Genomic DNA, 5591 nt, shown 5'->3' with positions numbered 1-5591 from the left:
TTTTATCTTGGCACCCTGATTACTGCAATACTTACTATGATGGTAGTGCTACTTTTATGTGACACAGGGCACCGTTCTATCTTCGCACCCTGATTACTGTAATACTTACTATGATGATAGTGCTACTTTTATGTGACACAGGGCACCGTTTTATCTTGGCTCCCTGATTACTGTAATACTTACTATGATGGTAGTGCTACTTTTATGTGACACAGGGCATCGTTTTATCTTGACACCCTGATTACTGTAATACTTACTATGATGATAGTGCTACTTTTATGGGACATCCAGGTTTTCAGAAACAGAGCTCAGTGTCACATATTTCTAGGAGCTCTGCCTGAAGGTCTGGAAGATGCAGAAAATTGTATTGAGCTGGATCCTACTTATCTGATGGGTTACGTGTGTAAAGCGAAGGTTCAAGCACTGATGCAGAATTATGAAAGTGCTATGGCAACATACATAGAGGGTTTGAAGTGTGATCCAAACAGTACTATTGTAATTGATGGCTTTAAGAGGTAGCTTTCCAGCCCTCTGTTTGCCTTTTTTTTGGATTAGTTTGAATTCTTCACATTAATTATAACATGGACTGACGTTTGTTTTTGTTGGCCTAGATGTAAGACATGCATTGAGAGGTCTAAAAGTGGTGACGTTGGGCCTGAGGATTTAGAAGACATTTTGGTTAGTCCCTTCCATCATTATTTGTTTCTGTTTAATTTTCCACACACATTTCTTGCATGCATGGTTCACCATCACTGTGGCAATCCTTGTGCAACAGGAAACAAAGAAACTGTACTGAAAACCTTCTAATTAGTACTCCCTCCATTCCTATTTACTCGTCGTGGTTTTGAACTAAAACCACGACGAGTAAATCGGAACGAAGAGAGTAGTTAAACTTTAAAAGTACCACTTATGGTGTACATGAAGCACAACTCAATAAAAACCTGCTAATTAGTAGTTAAACTTTACCCCTTCCAAACAATCTGGTTGAGTTTTATTACCCTAAGTCACTAATTATTTGCTCTCACTGATCCTAACAGAGAGATTGGCATTCAGACATATTTCTGTCTAATGAACTTAAAAAGTACATGGAAGAAGTTGCAGTATTCAAGAAAGAAGCTTCTGATGAGCGCTTGAGGCGGATTGAATCTGAACAAACAGTAAGTTAATATCATGATGTCCTAAAAAATTATAAATGATAAGCATTTATTTTTCAAAAAAGCTATCTTATCTAAACTGGAGGGCCGCACTTGCAAATTAGCCCTATGGCTTATGCGTGCACTCTCTAGATTAAACCATTCTTACTACTACAACTTATCTGGACTCGATGCTATTTATGCCAAATGAAACCATATTAATCAAGCCATCTATCACAGATAAATATGAATGAAAGTGTGTGAATTATGCAGGCTAGGACAGCAGAGGCAAACCAGGTGCAACGACAGAAAGAAACTGAGGAGCATCTGTCCAAAATACAACAAGAGTTGCAACAAGTCAAAGCTCGACAGGATGAGGTTGCTAATCAGCTACAGAAAGCTAATAAGCATAACGAACATGCTCAAAATCAGCTTTTGGAATCGAAAAAGTTCCATAGTGAGGAACTTCAGAAGGCAAATGAGCATAGTTTGAATCTGCAACATCAGCTCACTGAGTCCAAAGAGCGGTATAATCAGCTTCAGTCCAAGCATGACGTCTTGCTAAAGGAACGAGATACTGCACTCAAAGAGGTGGAAAAGTTACGCCGGAAAAGTACGGCGATGCCCTGCGTGTTTTCATTAGCTGAACTAGAACGTGCAACAGAAAATTTCAGTACTTCAATGAAGTTCAGAGAATGTGGGGTTGCCTCTGTGTACCGAGGTGTCCTCCGGAACATGAAAGTTGCAATAAAGGTGCTGAGACACGATGGTCAAGGACGCTCACAGTTTGAACAAGAGGTAGTTCTACTGAACTCGCTCTGAAGTTTATTTTTCCGATGTCATGCTAGAAAAAGTTGGTGATTTCTTGCTTCTTTTCACTCAAAGCTGGAACTTGAATAAATTAGTGTTTCCAAAACGACTTGTTGTAAATAATTGATTTTGTATTTATTTTGCAGGTTGCTATCCATAGCAAAGTGAGACACCCCAACCTTGCAACTCTTCTAGGAGCATGCAAAGAGGCATCGACGCTTGTCTACGAGTCCTTGCCAAATGGTAGCCTTGAAGATTTCCTTTCATGTGAGGATAAGAGGCAAACTCTGACCTGGCAGATTCGCATCCGTATTATTGCAGAGATATGTTCAGCTTTGATCTTTCTGCACGAGAACAAACCTGACCCAATTGTTCATGGCGATCTTCAGCCTGCCAACATTCTACTTGATGCCAACTTAGTCAGTAAGCTTAGTGATTTTGGCATTTCTCATCTGTCAATCCAGTCCAACAGCAAAAGCACCAAGCATCCCGTGGATGACCCTACATACAAGGACCCAGAATGTGTTGCCACTCAGAAGATGACACCTCACTCCGATGTTTATTCTTTTGGAATGGTAGTCTTGCGTCTTTTAACTGGAAAGCCACCTGTCGGTATAAAGAAGATTGTGGAGGATGCGATGCAGCAAGGTGACCTTAACTCTATAGTTGATTCCTCGGCCGGTGACTGTTGGGCACATCCAGCAATTAGCAGACCTTGCTCTCATTTGCACTGAGCAAAGCAGCAGGTCTCGTCCTGTTCTTTCAGGCCAGCTCTGGACAGCAGTTGAGAACATGAGGGATGGTGCAATGTTATTCTCACCTTCATCTTTGAGTTTGGTGAAAGATGAAAGCATCATACCATCACACTTCACTTGTGCTATATCTCATGTGAGTAGAAAGGAACTCTATGCTTTTTCCCTGTTCAGGAGCACATAAATAGATGACAACACTGATTGACTCGAATGTGTCTTTTGTTTCGTCTATTTCTAGGCACTCGTGTGATTTTAGTAGCTCTCTTATCTTGTGACTAATCATCTGTTGTCAACATTTCAGGAAATCATGAAGGATCCTCACTTCGCAGAAGATGGATTCACCTACGAAGGTGATTTAATCCGGAAATGGCTTCAAAATAATAATAGATCGCCGATGACCAACAATCCACTTCAACACCGGAAGGTAATCCCAAATAACAGTCTCCGTTCTGCCATTCAGGAATGGCTCCAACAGCACAGCACGCTTCTGCAATGATCTTTCTGGCTGCAAGCTTTTGGCGCTACCGCCACGAGTACCACCATGGCGTGTCGATGCGTGTTCCCTAAACCTTAAACCCTCGGTGATGCCTATGAAAAACTCTGCCAAAAAAACGAGCTAGCTATGCCATACCTGAACTAGTGATCACTGGAGTGATTTATATTCTTGTAATACTACTGTTAAATCTGCCCAAGCAAAGCATCCAGCTAGTGTACAATTTGTCAAGTACTCAACACATGCTATGGAGTCATGTTTCTTAAATTTGGATCAACATTGAACTATGCATTTCAATCCATACATGTGCCATGACATTTATGCACAGTCATCCCTGATGCGTGCTTAATTAATCAGTACGCATACAGGGATTGTGACGTCACTGATTACATGAAGTATCTTAATGATTACAGTAGTATGTAGGCAAACATTAATGTAGGGGTGGGAGGCTGCGGTGCCACCGAAATTGTGTGTGTGTGTGATGAAAGGTGAACCGTCTTCTTTATCGTTTCCTTTTCTTTTTTTTATTAAAATTAGATTAGACATCGTAATCATCAAAATCATCCAAATTGTGTGTGTATGTCACCAAAATCATCCTAAATTCGTAAATCATCCAAATCAAGCTAAATTCGTAAACAAATCATCCTAAATTTGTAAGCTCGTTCGACTTGACCTTATTTCATATTCAAACAAATTTGTTTGCTTCAAGGTCAACTTGATTTCCTGCGCAAAAAGAAGGTCAACTTGATTTCCTTTCACTTATATTTAGGCCATAAAGTGAAGCTACAATTTGTACAATGACGGTTTTCTTGCCAAGGCAAGAATGTATGTGCCCCACAAAAATACAAAATGTATGTGACACATTCGCAATCGTTTTTGTGGTGCAACCCGCAAAGTCATCAAAACACATGATTGTTTGCGCCGGTCACAGGCTCCAAATGGCATGGCGTCCATATTGAGATTAATCTCCTCCAATGGGAGAGGGCCACCTGATTTCTTGTAATGTTTCTCTCTAGTTGGTTGCATTGCGGGCCTGCGGAGCTCGTTCTCCTTCCGACATGTTTGGTTGAGACCCCGTCTATTAGACCATCTCTAACCCTTCCCCATTAACTTATTTTTCTATATACTACCATCTATGTAGACTTAATTCTCAAAACTTTTTGCTATGCTAGTTTTCTCATTCATTTGCAAACATAAACCCCATTTGAACAAAAAAAAAATCCCTCTCGTTGGGGTTTTCTCCTCTTGTCGACCTCTGCTGGTGTTTTGTTATTTCTGAAATACCTGAAATTTTGTTTTGAGCCAGTCACCATTTCCTTCTTCCTTCCGTCCTTCTTGGCCGAACTTCGTCGGCGAAGTTGCAACGTCACCGGAGAAGAACAAGCGCCACCAGCCCATTATGTATCTTAGGAGGACCACAACCCCATTATCTGCAGGGGATCGCCGAATGTTTTCACCAGTGGCAGTGGGGGAGGTTGAGGGGAGGGCGGGGCGGTGTGTGGTAGCTCCCACTGGCCGCGGATGGTGGAGGCCGGCGGTTGGGGAAGGGCAGGCTGGGGGTGTGGGTATGCGTGAGGATGAAGAAGGGAGGGATGAAGACGATGAGCAGTACGCGTTCTGTTTTGTGTTGTTGGACGAAGATCTGACGGTCCAGGTAAGAAGTGATTGATGCAACCGTTTTTTCAAGTACTTGACAAATAGAAGCTCCCTAAAGAAATTCCACCTTTCTTGCAGTCACATGTTTTCACAAAAAAATAATTGAACTCGCATGTTTTCAGATGCTTATTCTGTCGACTACCACTTTGAGATTTCAAAAAATTGTTGCGGTAGCGGAGGGGGCACGCTACCCCCGGTTCTGGTTGGTGGGCCCACCCTGCAGCTAGACAGAATCCGCCTGGCGCTCCTCTCTTTTTCACCTGCCTCCTCCAACCTTTCTCTCCTCTCCTCGCCCGGATCCCACCCTCGAACCCCAACACAACTTTCCAACAATGCGACTGTCACGTGAGGACTAGGTGCTACAACTTTGCGAGACACCACTGGAGTTTTTTTTTTTTTTTGACTCTTAAGAAACCACTAGAGTAATTTTTATTTCTTTTTAGCAAAAGGAGTATTTCTGATTGGGAGACGCACGCACACACATACACACCACCGTCGTGGCCGCGCGGTGGTTGGTCTCCGAGTAATCTTGATACAAGTTGTCCATGAAGTTCGCTTTCATAATCAAGTACTAAATCTCACATCTAGGGACACGATCTTGCTTAAGTGGCACAAAACAGGCCAGCCGTGCGACATTGACGTGAGGGAAGGGGAAGGGGGAGGGATGGGTCCGGCTGATATTATGCACAAAACCCATGAGTTCAATTTGACCTCACAATCGCACCCCTCCACGCCTCTTGTCCAACA

General features: G+C 42.5%; 1 pseudogene; it reads left to right on the top strand.

Moving 5' to 3' along the window:
• LOC119341009 overlaps window positions 1-3406 on the top strand; it is a 7688-nt pseudogene extending 4282 nt beyond the window's left edge.
• Window positions 3407-5591: the final 2185 nt, after the last annotated feature.

Source organism: Triticum dicoccoides, chromosome 7B (assembly GCF_002162155.2).
Source record: "Triticum dicoccoides isolate Atlit2015 ecotype Zavitan chromosome 7B, WEW_v2.0, whole genome shotgun sequence".
Lineage (NCBI taxonomy): Eukaryota > Viridiplantae > Streptophyta > Magnoliopsida > Poales > Poaceae > Triticum > Triticum dicoccoides.
Note: the sequence above shows the minus strand (reverse complement) of the source record. Positions and strands in the feature narration are given on the sequence as shown.